Source organism: Chenopodium album, chromosome 1, assembly GCF_948465745.1.
Source record: "Chenopodium album chromosome 1, dcCheAlbu1.1, whole genome shotgun sequence".
In the NCBI taxonomy this organism is placed as follows: Eukaryota; Viridiplantae; Streptophyta; class Magnoliopsida; order Caryophyllales; family Amaranthaceae; genus Chenopodium; species Chenopodium album.
Window position 1 is genome coordinate 9623070 of NC_137834.1, and position 16634 is coordinate 9639703.

Here is a 16634-nt window from a genome sequence, read left to right on the forward strand (position 1 = left end):
TCTTCTCTTGAAGTCATCCTCATTTGATGCGATAATTTTCCAAAGGAAACTACCGAAGATCCACACCTGTCGATCTTTAAAAGTTCGCCTGAACTTTGCTTCCGCTATGCCTGTACGTCGGCGCTCTTGTTGCTTTGAACCTGTATGTCGGTGCTCTTTGCTCTTGAACCTATATGTCGGTGCCTTTTGCTCTTGAACCTATATGTCGGTGCCTTTTGCTAATGAGCTAATGCTTAGGCGCTTTAAGCTAAGTGAGACGATCTCTTATCAGGTCGATCACTTTATGTAATGAAGCCGATTACTAAATCATGTCAAATTGCTTAGAGGGGCTAATTGGAATACCAAGGAACCCAAAATATATTGCAAAAGGCTAGCACAACCTCATCAGGTGGCTGGATGCTTTGGCGTCGCTGAAAGACCATCAGCGCCAGCTATTAGGCGTTAGCGCCAGGCGCTGATATTGGCGCCAGGCGCAAGCCCAACTTGTGACGCCAATGCATAGGGACTGGCGCCAGCACGGGAATCTCTTTAAATTCCCATTTTCTCTTCATTTCGCTGCTCTGTTCGTCGCGAAACAGCTCGAGGAAACCGAAAGCTTCAATTGCTCATTGCTTGCTCGTTTCTCAACCGAATTCGCTCAAATTTGTTGCAAATCAAAGCTATTCTCATCTATCTTCCCGATCTATGTAAGTTTTCCTCAAACTCACATCAGTTTTTATGAATTCTTGGCATGAATATTCACGAATTTCATGAAAATTCGAATTTTATGATGCTCAATTTGCTTTGTTTGTCAAGTTTTATGCCATGAAATTGCTTGATTATGTTTGTATATTGCCTTGGGAGTAATTTGAGACTTGTTTGACTCAATTTGGTGAAGAAATAAGCAATTTGCCATTGTTGGACCTCTTAAGGTCGTGAAGAACAATGTGACTCGTTCTGGATATTTTTGCTAGCAATTCTTGTCCAATTTGTCATAATAATCACTATAGTGTTGCAAGAAATTGTTTGATTGCTTGAAAAATGCTGTCATGCTCAATTTGAATTTGTGCTCTATTTTAGTACTACGTACTCTGTTTTTGTGAACATAGTATCATGCGGCTAGGCGAACCTTAGATACCATAGGACCTTAATTTATTATGATTCTGCACAATATAGCATGGCTAGACAACGAGGCTCGGGTTCACGATCCCGAAACACTAGATGGGAGCATGAGCCCGTAGAGGACGACGCCACGCCGTCCACTTTGCTTGGTCGGCTTCCGGAGTGGGATGAGCGGACTCTGTTCTTCGCCCCTGTCCACCACATTTCCGAGAGGGTGAGACGGGGTACCGAGCCCGGGAGGACACGGCATCACGGCTCTGGCTGTGACGGTTTAGGCGATTTGTACAGGATGCACATCGCCAGGGATCTTGAGACGAGGCTCCTATGGGAGTCTTGCGGGCTAGCTACTCTGTTTGAGACCTCCGAGGCTATGGTCGCCTCCGGCGGGGGTCATCACGTAGTGCGCGCTTTGGTGGAATTCTTCTGGGACACCACCAACACCTTTCATTTTCCTTGGGGCGAGATGATGGTCACCCCTACGGACTTCAGTCTCATCACAGGACTGGAGTTCACTTCTGTGCCACTGCCGTTCGACGGTGAGATCGACGTCTTCTCTTCAGAGGTCGAGGAGTTGTTGGGGCCGATCGCTATTCGGGCCCGAGCTGAGGTTGAGACGACTCAGTTCAGTGCTAGAGGGATTCGCCGCTCGACACTGGCAGCGGCTCTTGATGACGATGCGACCACCCGAGAGCAGCGGGTGCGCATCTTTGTGCTGATGTTGTTGTCAGGGACATTCTCTCCCGACAAGGGTAGTAGGGCATTGCTTTACTACCTTCCTGCTGTCCGTGATCTCCAGCGGATCGGGACTTATGACTGGGCCAGCTTGGCCTATGCTGACTTCGTTCGTGCGCTTAGGGACTCGTGTCGTCACCGGTTCTTTAGGACGAACGCCGCTTTGTCTTCTTTCTGGAAGGTCGTAGAGGTAAACATTATTCCCTATAAAGTTTAGCCCTACATATTAGTTAGCATTTATTCACACTTTCAACTCTTTGTAGATCTGGTTCTACGAGTACTTTCCTTCCATTGCGCCGGCGAGACCATCGCCGAGGGGATTTCCAGTGAGCGCCTCTTGGGGCGGCCACCATGTGGACATGTCTACTGCACGTGTCCAGAGCTGGATCATCTCGGTACGACTTTTAGTGTTTATCTTGCTTTTCCGCGGTGCTTTAGATATATTCTTGCCTGATTGATGCTTTTTATAGGGACCTGAGGTGGTATACCGACCGTGGGGCGGTTGGACAGTCCCTGGATTAGCCGCACAGTACTTTGCTGAGCGTTGCTATTTTCTGGGGACCTATGGAGCGGTCGCGTACTTAGGAGAGAGGGTCGCTAGACAGCACTCTTCTGATGTCTTCGTCGTTCCTGCCGCTCCACCACGTCATATGTTCGACGAGGCGCAGTTGTCGAGCATGTCTGAGGGAGCTGGTACCCCTTGGTGGTCCCATGCGATCCTCGGGCGGTGTTATGCTGAGGAGCTACTACCTTTGTTAACTCCAGCCCCTGTACCGGCTGAGGATGTGAGGGTAAGATTCTCAGCTTTTTATTTTTCGCTAAGTAGCCCCCAAGTAATACTTTACTGATTTTTTCCGTTTTATCAGGATGGTGCTGCTGAGTTCGTGCCACCTCGTATGTCCATCCACTACCAGGGGATGTACGGGCCGATCGAGGAGATGATTTTTTCGGCTCCCGAGGGCGAGCGCTTCGTAGAGCGGTCGATTCCTCGCCACCAGACTAGAGTAATAAGCCTAGTTTTAATTCAGAATTTTGTGTTCATTTATCATGCATTTTTACTGACTTATTTTTCTGACAGTTTTCACGCGAGGTGGTTTCGGCTATGGCACGATGCATAGATGCCTTCCGGAGCTAGCTCGTCCGGATGAGGAACGCGGCCACCTGTCGTCGGGATGACGTTGTCCGAGAGGTAACCTTTCTTCTCATAATTCCAGCGAATAAAATTATTCTCTTCTTTAGAAATAATAATTATGTCTTTAGCCACTAAAACCTTCACCCAATACACTCATGAATGGTGTCGATCTCTTAATGCTAGAGACAGAAAAGAATTAGATTTATTTCACTTGGGGGGATTTTATGGCATCAAAAGGGTAGATCTTGACCTAGACTTCATACATACCGCTTTAGAATTTTGGAATGTTGATACGCATTGTTTCAGAATAGGGTATGATGAGATTAGCCCTTTGCCAGAGGAATTTGGTGCTATCTTAGACTTCCCTGCAATAGACCTCGTAGTAATCCCTAGAGTAGATGCATACTACTATAAGGATTTTGAGCGCTTCTTTAATTTGAAGGAAAGGGATTTATCAAAAATAGTGGATGGCAACATAGTTAATTTGAAGGAATTCGCACGCTATTACTTTGATAAACCTCTTTCTGAATCTTTTCATATATATAGAAGAAGGGCGTTTTTATTTTGCATGCTTAATCAATTTTTTCTTAGTAGTGGTAAAAATAATGAGGGTCAATCAATTATAACCACTATTTTAGAACAAATTGAATCAGGGAGAAATCCAATGCCATTAATAGTTGGAGAGACTATGATTAGTCTAGATGAATTGAAAAGGGACCCAAAAGCGCCTCTTCGCGGTTCTCCAATTTTATTACAAATAGAAAAATAATATTTTTAATTACAGAAATTAAAAAATATATTTTTGTATTGTAATAATAATTTATTTGCATTGCAATTTTTTTTATTTTTTATTTATTTTTACAGATGTGGCTAATGGAGAGGCTAGGATTAATTAGCCCTCCGGATGACATTGAAAAATATACTCCCAATTGCTTCGTGAGAAGGAAGAAGCGCATCCCTAAAATTGGGCGTCATGGGTGGAAAAAAGTATTTGAATCACGTGATTTTGCTATCAAGTGGGTCATCCCATGGTGGAAAATAGAAAGGATGGTTGGTGTTAACAAGCAACCTTTCTGCCGTCTTCCCAGCTTGTCTCGTGTAACCTATTATTATCCCTGCAGGGTGAAAAGACAATATGGCTTGCTTCAGAATATTCCTTCCGGGGATCTTCGTCCTCCCTATGAGTACCCTGTATCTCAAGAAGTAGATAGATTCGATGCTTACTGGAGCGCTAGACCTTTATGGGAAGTGATTACCCAAAAGGTTCCTCCTTCTTTGCCTAATGATGTAAAGAAGTGGTTGCTGAAGAAATCTTCGATTGATCAGGGTAGAAGCGATGTGAAGAATCGTCTAGGTGACAGGGTGACTCCTGCCAAAGAACGCTTAGGTGCGAGAATTGAATTCAAAACACCTACAATGCCTAGAAAGAAAAATACTACCTAAGACAAAGGAAAAAGGAAAGCTAACACTACAGACAAAAAAGCATGGGTGGAAAAGAAGCATGGAGTGCTAGCTGAAGGGGAGACAATCTACTCCAAAATTGAATGTAGGTCCTCTAAAGGATGCCTACTAGATAAAGTAATGGATGAAGAGGAGGAAGCAAAAAAGAATTGAAAAAGAGCTAGGAAGGAAAAGAAAGATTAAAAGCATTGCTTAGCTTTAGATTTATTAGACTTAGATGGTTATTTTTATTTAAAGTTAATTTATTTCAGCCTTATTTAAATTCCATCAATAATGTAATTTTATTTTATTAATGAAATTTTAGCTTTGAATTAAATTGTTTACTTTAAATTTATTTTATTAAAGCAATGAAAATCGAAAAAAATTAATTTTCCAGAAATTCTTCAAGTACGGAAGTCGAAAATTTTTCGAAAAACACCGAAATTCGCCCAGATTTTTATTCCCAAATTGGCGCCAGTCATTGGCATTTGGCGCCAGCTATTGATGTTTGGCGCCAGGTGCCAATTCCATCGGCTGGCGCTGATGACTTCTGGCTGGCGCCAGGCTCTGTTCTGCGACGCCAATAATTTGCCGATTTTCTGTTGACTTTTTAATTGATTCTGAACGCGGAGATGTCGAAAAACAAAGTGGCCGCACCCGTAAAGGGTTGCCTACGTATCCTTTCTTAAGGAATCAGGCCGAACGTAGCTCTCTTGAGTATCCTACTCAAGTAATTATGGGTAGTATTTCTTAAGTTGGTCAAGATTGGTCATGTTTGAGAATTCATTGCCATCCATATCAGTTAGTTTTGCTGCACCTCCTGACAGGATTGTTTTGACAATGTAGGGGCCAGACCAGTTAGGTCTAAATTTTCCCCTTGGGTCTAAAACATTTTTCCTTAGTGCTTTTAATACCAAATCTCCTACTTTGATATTTCTTGTCTTGACCTTCTTATTAAAATTCCTAGCCATACGAGTTTGGTAACACTGAGTGTGATGTAGAGCTTCTAGTCGTTTTTCGTCGAGTAGAATCAATTCTTCATATCTTGCCCTAGTCCATTCAACTTCATCGAGTTTACTCTCTAGCGCAATGCGTAGAGATGGTATTTCTATTTCGACAGGTTGTACGGCATCCATTCCATATACTAAGGAAAATGGCGTATTTCCCGTTGATGTACGGATTGACGTGCGATAACCCCACAATGCGAAGTGAAGCTTGTCAGGCCAATCCTTATAATTTTCTGTCATTTTCTCGATGATAGTCTTTAGATTTTTATTAGCTGCCTCGACTGCTCCGTTTGCTTGAGGTCTATAAGGGGACGAATGATGATGTTGGATGCCATATTTTTGTAGCAATTCTTCACATTCGGCTTGAAAGTGAGTTCCATTGTCACTTATCATTTCATGTGGGACTCCGTATCGACAAATAATATTTCTTTCGATAAAGAGTGCTACATGTTTTGCAGTGAGTTTAGCGTATGATTGCGCTTCGACCCACTTCGTAAAGTAATCGATTGCTACTAGGATAAATTCATGGCCTCCTGTTCCTGGGGGAGTGATTTTGCCAATTATGATAATTCCCCATGTAGAGAATGGCCATGGCGATGTGTAGGTGTAGAGCAAAGATGGAGGGACATGTTGTAAATTGGCATAAATTTGGCACTTAGGGCATCTTTTTACATATTGATGGCAATCCCTATTCATTGTAGTCCAATAATATCCTTCTCGCATTATTTTCTGGACTAACATTTTGCCATTTACATGAGTGCCATAGATTCCTTCGTGAACTATTCTCATTACTCTTTGTGCATCCACTTTTCCTACACATAGGAGGGCTCGACCTTTAGGTACCCTTTTATGTAGCTCGTTGTCTATGAGTACATATTGAGAAGCCAAAAGTCTCAATGCTCGCTTTGCTCTTTTGTCAGCATGAGGAGGGTATTCTCCATTGGTGACATAGTTGAGTATGTCTGTGTACCATGGTTCTTCTTCTTCTTCTTCTTCTTCGCCTTGGACTAAGTCGTCGTCTTCTATAGCCTGGATATATGCTGGTTTGTGCCTTTTTTCGATAGTTAGAGGAATTTGCTCGATTTCCGTGGGAATCCTAACCATTGAGGCTAATCTTGCCAAGGCATCAGCAAATTGGTTTTCTTCTCTAGGTAGATATGTGTATTCTACATTCTCTAACTGATCGGTAAGAGTTTCCAGATAGGTTTGGTAAGGGGCTAGGCTTTCGCTCCTTAATTTCCACCTTTTAGATATCTGATTGATGATCAAAGAAGAGTCTTCGAATATCCTTAACTTCTTTACTCCCAATGCCAAGGCTGTTTCAAGGCCTACCACGCATGCTTCATATTCAGCGGCGTTGTTGGTAACGTCGAAATCAAGCTTTATTGAGATTGGAACGTGCTCTTCTTTAGGTGATACTATTAGCACCCCGACGCCACATCCCTTTTGGTTTGAGGCTCCGTTGAAATACAAGGTCCAAGTATCATCTTCAGTGACCATTAAGTCTTCATCTGGAAATTCATTATCTTGTATTGGCGTCGAGTCCTCTATTGGAAAATCTGCTAGAAAGTCTGACACCACGGATCCTTTAATAGCTTTTTGTGGCATAAACCGTACATCAAAATAGGCTAGATTGACTATCCATCTTGAAATACGTCCATTGAGTGTAGATTTCTCGAACAGATACTTGAGTGGATCTAATCGGGAGACTACGAAAACGGTATGCACCAACATGTAATGTCTCAATTTAGTTGTGGCCCACACCAAGGCGAGGCACAATTTCTCGAGTAGTGTATAGCTTGTTTCGTATTCGAGCATCTTTTTACTTAGGTAATAAATTGCGTTCTCTTTGCCTTCTACCTCTTGTGCTAGCATAGCTCCCATTGTCTCTTTGGTAACCGTCAAATATAACCTAAGAGGTATTCCGGGAAGTGTTGGCGCTAATACGGGATGATTTGAAAGATAGGCTTTGATCTTTTCAAAGGATTTTTGACACTCGTCATCCCATATTACTGGTACATTCTTCTTGAGCTTCTTGAAGATTGGTTCACATATCGTTGTCAGTTTTGATATGAACCTACTTATGTATTGCAACCGTCCAATAAATCCTCGAATCTGTTTCTCAGTCTTGGGCGGTGGCATTGACATGATTGCTTTAATCTTTGTTGGATCTACCTCTATTCCTCTAGAGCTTATGACGTATCCCAAGAGCTTGCCTGAGGTGACTCCAAAAGCACATTTTGATGGATTCAACCTCATGTTATATTTTCTAAGCCTTTCGAAAAATTTCCTTAAGGCTACTTGATGGCCTGGACGGTCCTTTGATTTCACAATCGTGTCGTCGACATATACCTCGACTTCTTTGTGCATCATGTCATGAAGTAAGGCAGTTGCTGCACGTTGGTAAGTAGCACCCGCGTTTTTCAACTCGAATGGCATTACCGTGTAACAGTAAGTGCCCCATGGTGTTATAAAGGTTGTTTTCTCCATGTCTTCTTCTGCCATGAGAATTTTATTGTACCCTGCGTATCCATCCATGAATGAGAGAAGCGCGTGATTTGCCGTGTTGTCTACCAGAATATCGATGTGTGGCAAAGGGAAGTCGTCCTTTGGACTTGCCTTATTTAGATCTCGATAGTCGACACACATCCTTACCCTTCCGTCTTTCTTTGGAACTGGGACGACATTGGCGACCCATTCGGGGTATTTGGATACCTTGATGAAACCTGCAATTATTTGTTTTTGAACTTCTTCTTTTATTTTAAGTGCTACGTCGGGTTTCATTCGACGCAACTTTTGTTTTACAGGTTTCATTCCTGGAATTAGTGGTATAGTGTGTTGAGCTATTTCTCTATTAATGCCTGGCATATCTTCATATGACCAAGAAAATACATCGATAAATTCTTTAAGCAAGTTAATTAAATCGGTTCTTTATTGTTTATTCAATGTTAGTCCGATTTTAACTTCTCTTTTATGATTTGAATCATTCGAGATGTCAACTATTTCAGTTTCTTCAATTACCGGTGTTTTCTTTTCGAGTGTTTCCATTGCTTTAACAATTTCTTTGTCTTTTTCATCGTTAGCTAAGCAATGCTCGTCATCTTGGGTTAGGGACGAACACAAGAAGTAAGGAGAATGAGAAATATTATTATACTCTGAGATCATTACATCAAAGAGTGATATGTCCTCAGGGACTGGATCACTAACTATCCTAGGAGAAGAAATAGGAGGGGGAGGTGTTACTACTAAAGACTTAGAAGACTCTAAAGGGAAAGACTCTGACTCAAACTCTGACTTAGACGACTCTTCGAACATCGGTCCTTGCCCTGTCATGATTGATATCTTCCTTCCGCTTGGAGTAGTCACTTTGATAGTCTTGCGCCACCCTTGTAGTGATCCTTCGGCTGGAGTAATTAGCTTCGAGGGGTCGAAGCTTTCACTTTGTAGGACCGTTTGAATGAGTGAGGAGTTATCTTCTTCGTAAGTTGGCTCATTCTTTTCTCGCCCAAACAGTAATCCCATGACGTTAAAGTCAAAGCATGGGGGTGCTTTCTCCTTATGGACGGGAGTTGGAATTTCATCAGTGAAGTAGCAATCCAAGAAAATCTCGAATCCTGGTTGTCGTATGCCGTTTACAACAAATGGCTCGGGAAATTCATGGCACGGATAGTCCTCTCCTTCTTTTATGAACTGACCATTAAGCGTAAGAGGGTACTGATCCATTGGAATCGCTTTCTTTTGAATGCGAGCGTCCCTACGTGCTTTCAACTTGTCCTGGGCTCGCTTGAGATCTTTCCGAGTCGGTTCGAAATCAAGTCCGAAAGTATCTAGCTTAGGGAGGCCAGGTGACTCCAGCGATTTTTCTATCCCTTTCTTCTTTCCTAGGGTCATCCCGGGGAAGTGTCCTTGTTTCTTCAGCATGGTGTTGACAATCATGTTGGAATGGGGGTCATGGCAAAGAGATGTCCTTTCATCCTCCTGTATGAAGGAGACTTCTTCGTTAAAGCCCCATAGGTCTTCATCATCCTCGTCGTGTTCCACATTGATGATTGGATTCTCTATGGATTTTATTCTCATTGGCGAAGCATCGATAGTGATTGGAATTCCTCCAACCATGGCTTTCACTTGTTGATGGAGAGATGAAGGGACGACCTTTAGATCATGAAGCCAAGGGCGTCCCAACAACAAGTTGAATGAGGCTTTGATGTCCACTACTTGAAAAGTAGTGGCATGTTCTATTACTCCTGCCGTTACATTTAGGGTTATTTTGCCAAGAGCTTGACGACGAGTATTATCGTAGGCTCTTATTCCTTGTGTGGACGGAGTTAAGTCTTCATCCCTTATGCCGAGCATCCTCGCAGTTCTAAGTGGACAGACATTGATAGTCGATCCATTGTCTACAAGAGTCATGGGAACATTCATCCTTTTGCAGACTACCGTGAGATTTAATGCCTTGTAATGTCTGTCACCTTCTAGGGGTAAATCTTTGTCAGAGAAGGTGATTAAATTAATCGGACTAGGAAGGTCACTTGTAAGGAAGTTGGCTAGTCCCTCAGGAGTAGTGTCAGAATCTATCCTGATTTTATCCAAGGCATTCATTACAACCAACCTATGCTCTCAAGATGTTGCCAGGAGCTTCCACACATTCATCTCAACTTTTGTCTTCTTAAACTGTTTAACAATGTCGTTGTCTTCGATGATAGGTATGGGAACTTGTTGTACGGTGGGAATAGGTTGCGATGAAACGGGAGGTTGCATTCTCCCATGGTGAGGACATCTATTGATGAATCTTCTTCAGCCCAAATGTCATCTGTGGTGTATGATACAGAAGGTGAAGGTCCTACTATGTCCTTTAGGTAGACATCTTCTTCATCACTGTCCCAAACTCCATTAACGGTTATATCCTCTTCTTGTTGAACTTGGACTAATTTCTTTTCATCAATCATTTTCTGTACCAAATCCTTGAACTTGAAACAGTTTTCTATAGTGTGCCCCCCTGATTGATGGTACTGACAGTAATATCTATCTGTCCTTTTTAACGACTCAAATGGTCTCGGTTCAATAGGTTTGACCTCGCCACTCTCGGAGAGCATTTCGAACATTTGTGCATATGGGATCCCAATTGGAGTGTAGATTCTATTGCTCTTTTTGGGTTTATCAGTGACTTGTAAGGGAAAATACTTTGCCTCATAAGTCGTCCTCACTGGTGTAAATTCTCTTTTAGGTTCTTCTTTCGGAAGCGGAAGCTCATCATATTTCTTGTGGGATCGTTCATAACTTTGAGAGCTTCACGTAGTAGTTGCGATGCCTCCTTCATAGACAGTGTGAGCAATTGTATGTCTTCCTTATTTGCCGGTTCTGGAAGGTTATCTTTGACATCGAAAAAGATCTCCTCTTCTTTTTCTATGACATTGATTTCTTCGACAGGTTTAATGAGAGATGAGGGGTCAACCTCGTTTTCTTCATCGGAGATAGCCAGAGTATGAGCTAGAGGTGCATTGTCGATGCTTGGCTTCTTACTGGCAGGGGGCAACGACAGTTTGTTATTGTCGATTAGGTCTTGGATAGCTTCCTTAAGCTTCCAACAGCTTTCAGTAGAATGGCCCCTACCTTGGTGATACTTGTAGTGAGCGTTGGGGTTACAGTTAACCGACCTCTTCTCGACTGGTGGGTCCCCAAATGGTCTAATGGGAGTTATAAGACCTTTTGCATTTAATCGATCAAATGCGGTGTCATAACTCATGCCAATAGGAGTGAAGTTCCTCCTAAATGGTTTCTTCTGTCCTTGGTTGTTCATGGCGAGAACTTCTCCTAAATTAAAGGTGCTAACATTATTTGAGTGGGCGGTTTTGGAAGAAGAAGGATTGTCGTTCTTCTTTCCTTTCTAGCCACTGTTGGAGTTATTGTTGGCAGCTTTTGACTTAGCCAAGTCATCTTCAATATTGATCCCAATGTCATAAACAGCCTTAAAGGTATGGAGGTTATTTTGATATTTAAGATGCTTGGAATATTTTTCTTGGAGATTTTTGATAAACAGTCTCACAGACTCTTTTTCGCTTGGTACCTCAATCATTTTAGCTAAGGTTTCTCTCCACTTGTTAAAGAAAGAGGTGAAGCCTTCATTCTCTTTCTGTTTGAGGATTTCAAGTTCTCTATGGTCAGTCTCGACTTGAATGTTGCACTTGTACCTATCGACGAAAGCGTTTGCTATAAACTCCCAGGTAGAGGTCTTTTCTTTTTCGAGAGAAAAGAACCATTGTTGGCAAACGGTCTCGAGAGATAGTGAGTGTAGACACCCATTTGTGTCTCCCCAAAACCAAACTCGGTGATGAGTGCCTTTCACGTCGAATCATAATCGAATGAAACGAAAGTGTGGGCAAGGTCTAGTGTTGCGGAAAGTTTTATCTTTTCTCTTCTTTCTGTTTTTGAAAACTTTATTTTAAAGAAAACAGCCAATCCAGTTTGGTTGGTCCATGATATGGGTCCAATAGTGGTGTAGTTGGATGGGGCTTACAAAGACCTTTCCAACGATATATTATAAGCCCAATTCCGATGAATATTGAGGAAGTTATGGCCAATTTACTAAACTGGGCCTGGTTTTAGCTTTAAGTACGGCCTAATGATCTAGGGGAGGGCCTAATATAATTTATCATTCCTAATGTAATTAGGAATGGTTTTAGTCTTTTAGAACATTCTAGAAGGTCTTATCATTCCTAATTCAGTTAGGATTCTTCAGAGTTTTAATCAAGATCTTTCAGTACAGGAAATTTATCAGATTTTCGAAAACGCGTGGAAAACCACTTTGGCGTCCAACCCCAGGCCTTGGCGCCTGGAATCAGGATTGGCGCCAGGCGCTAGCCATTGGCGCCTGGCACTAGCCACTGGTGCTGGCGCCAATTAGCAAGGGCTGGCGCCAATGTTGATTTTCGATCTTCAGACTCTGTTTTGTTAAATTATCTTTTTTGGATGATTTTATCTATAAATATCGTATTAAAAACTTCGTTTTCATTCACCAATTCTCTTTATTCTTAAGTTTTAATCAACTCTTTTCTTTTCATCAATTCTTCATCAATTCTTTTCATTCATCTACAATCAAATCATTCATCAACATCATTCATTCGTTAGAATAGATATTCTTTCTTGCTTTTTAACACAAAATTCCGCATTCACAAGATCTTGAAACACCTAGCCATATTCGAAGTTGCCTTCGCCCTAGACGTGAAAGGTTTTAATTTCTGAGGGTTTGGTCCCAAATCTCTATTTCAATTATTTAATTTAATTGTTTTGTTTATTATTTTTCCTTGAAGTTACTAACGTGTGTATTTTATTATTAGAAAGAGGTACGAGGCATCCAAGTAAGTACTTTAATTGATTTATTGATATTATGATGTAGAAATCATGTTTATATTGTTATTTTAATTCCTAGTATCATGTCTAGGGTAACTTTAATATTAAGTATGATTAAAAGTACGATGCTTCCTATATTCTTCCTAAGATTTATTCATGTTAGTATCATGTTAGGGTTAAAGATTTGATTTTTATTGTTTAGTGACATGCTAGGGTTTGTTATTAATCTTGTTAGTATCATGCCTAGGATCTTGCTATGCTTTAACATGATTATGATTATAATTAATATTATTATTATTAATGATGTTGATTATTTATTCTTTGTTGCTTGATATTTATTATTTGTTGCTTGATCACCTTTACTGTATGTTTAAAGGGAATTTGTATTTGCAATCACGCTTAATAAGATAATCAATAATCTTGTTTAGGGTTAATTGTGATTATAATTCAAGTGATCGCCAATAATAGTTTATTTGTGCATTAATATTCAATCAACATAGATTAAACAGGTTTAGGGTTATTCCTATTGATTGTATGTTAGTCAGAAAGTGCACATGAATACGAGCAGAATAAAGTAGAGGCCTATTATTAGGGCAGGTTCAATCTCTTTTAGGTTGGATTTGTACCATCATCCCCGAACCCTTATTTGGTTCATGACCTTATGGAGTTGACGATCTCTTGGATCGTTAAGGGGTGTAACCTTCACCTCGTGAATGGTTTACAAGTTCCTTAAAAACTTGTTGGCGACTCTTTTGCTCTATCTTCTTCCCTTTTGGACGCCACCGTACTTTAGTGTATGATCACAGTGGGGTTCAAGCTAGTGGGATTTTAAAGGCTTGAAACTATTCCCTAGAGTTTTTGGCAACTCCACTGGGGAGGATTTCTATTTTAATTCCTGAATTTGTTTCGGCAATGATTTAGAATGAGTGGATGAGACTCGAAAAGTTCTAAGTATTTCATGTGCGTAATTTTGATTAACATTGTGTCATATGCATAAAAAGGTTCTCATTGGAAAGACCATCCGTAATGAGTAAAAAACATAGGATTTTACACGTAGGAAATTTGAGAAATGTCTTTCACAACTAGGACTGAAATAACACCGCGCGAAACTGGATGATTTTATTGAGCACAGAAATCTGTTGAGGCATGTGGGAAGTAGCGTCAGGGGCCAGAGCTTGGCGCCAAACTTTTAGCCGTAGCGCCAGACGCCAGTATTGGCGCCAGGCGCTACAGTTAAAAGTTGGCGCCAATCTCTGTTTGCTGGCGCCAATTTCCCCCAATACCGAGCCAGAAATATGCGTTCTGATTTCGACCGGTTTTTCGTATTGTTTGCTCGATCCTGCTTCCTGATTGAATTTTTTTCTCACTTTTCTGAAACCCATATGTGTTCTACATATGGACATAACCCTCTGGGAATTCATGCTCTATCTACCCGATTGAACGCTCCTGGCAACAAAGGGTACATCTGAGAGGTTGAATTCACCAAACCATGGAAGTGAGTTTTTTCTAAAAACTCGCGGTGTTCTATCCACACGCGTTAACCCTTCACGGTTAGGCTTCTACGCGGTGCATCTGGACAATTAACCATGGACCCTATTTGACTAAACCATATCCCGAGCTTTAGAGAACTAGAGCCATGGTTAGGTTGCGAACTCATTGCATCATATTGTGCCTACTTGACTAATTGTGCATTATTTGTTGTGCATATATATTCTATGCTCCTCTTAACCGTTTGTTGATTTGTGTTGAGATTATAATTAATGACTTAAAGAACTTTGCCTAATTAATTAAGTAATTTGAGTCAATAAAGTTTTTTCTTCTTTTAATCGGAATCGACCTAGTACGACTTTAGGCATACCCCAGTTGACTAATAATACCGAAAACAGTCCCAGACCAAGGCTCCAATATTGGTGCCAAAATCTAAGCTGTAGCGCCACTGTATGCTGTGTAGCGCCAGACATTTACTAAAAAGTCTGGCGCCAATCACCATATTGTGACGCCAGTTCTGTCGCTTGGCCGACAGTTCGGATTATTTGTCGAGTTATCACCTAATGTCTATTTAGTCAGTTTCTGTTTAACTCGATTAACTTTACTTAATTAAATTAATGTTCGAGTTTAGGCACTAAGTCCCATGGTCTTACATAAGAGTCCAAACATGTCACTTACACTCAATACACACACCAATACACATGTCTTGACCATGATTAAGAGAGTCTTGTGTGCGCACGTTTTTTCGTCATTTTTTTTAGGGGGGTAAGTCGGATATTAATCCTCCAATAAATAATAATACTTAAGTTCCCTAAACACATGTACATTATTGCTCCCTAAAAATATGCATACTAATAAAAACCATAAAGTCAAATTGATTCGAGTCAAGTAATTAAAACGCAAATTGGCTTAATTTACAGCACGTGGTCAAGAAAGGAAGGACGATTAATCAAAGATAACCTCTTCGTACAAGTCCAACTTTTCGATAAACCTATGGCCCGCAAGAGGAAAGCAAGAGTCATAATGGCAACTCAGGAAGAAGTTAACGATCTCAAGAACCAACTGGCTACTGTAATTGAGACACTGAAGCTTCTCGCACTTAAGATCGAGGATCCCGTGAAGCAACAACAAATGGACCTCATGCAAGAAAGCCTAAGCAAGTTGTCCAGCGACTACAAGTTTCAAGAACTCACATCCCAAGGGGTCTCGGTGGATAAAGATCTTCTTCCGCAGAAGTTCAGTGCCAATGACATCCCAAAATTTAGGGCAATCGACAACCCCTACTTCCATCTAAGAGCATTTGAAACAATAATGAGTATCAAGGGTATCGATAAGAAAGTCTTCCCTTCTCTGTTCTCGCTATCTCTCGAGACCGTTTGCCAACAATGGTTCTTTTCTCTTGAAAAAGAAAAGACCTCTACCTGGGAATCCATAGCAAACGCTTTCGTTGATAGGTACAAGTGCAACATTCAAGTCGAAACTGACCATAGAGAACTTGAAATCCTCAAACAGAAGGAGAATGAAGGCTTCACATCTTTCTTTAACAAGTGGAGAGAAACCTCAGCTAAAATGATTGAGGTACCAAGTGAGAAAGAGTCCGTGAGACTGTTTATTAAAAACCTTCAAGAAAAATATTCAAAACATCTTAAATATCAGAATAACCTTTATACCTTTAAGGCTGTTTATGATATTGGGATCAATATTGAAGATGACTTGGCTAAATCTAAAGCTGCCAACAATAGCTCCAACAGTGGCTGGAAAGGAAAGAAGAGCGACAATCCTTCTTCTTCCAAAACCGCCCACTCAAATAATGTTAGCACCTTTAATCTAGGAGAAGTCCTCGCCATGAACAACCAAGGACAAAAGAAACTATTTAGGAGAAACTTCACTCCTATTGGCATGAGTTATGACACCGCATTTGATCGATTAAATGCAAAAGGTCTTATAACTCCCATTAGACCATTTGGAGATCCACCAGTTGAGAAGAGGTCGCCTAACTGGAACCCCAATGCACATTGCAAATATCATCAAGGTAGGGGCCATTCTACTGAAAGTTGTTGGAAGCTTAAGGAAGCTATCCAAGACCTAATTGACAGTAACAAGCTGCCGTTGCCCCCCGCTTGTAAGAAGCCGAGTATTGACAATGCACCTCTAGCTCATACTTTGGCTATTTCCGATGAAGAAAGAGAAGTTGACCCTTCATCTCTCATTAAGCCTGTCAAAGCAACCAATGTCGAAGAAGAAGAAGAAGATATCTTTTTCGATGTCAAAGATAACCTTCCAGAACCAGCAAATGAGGCAGACATACGAGTGCTCACACTGTTTATGAGGGAGACATCGCAACTGTTACGTGAAACTCTCAAAATTATGAACGAACTTCACAAGAA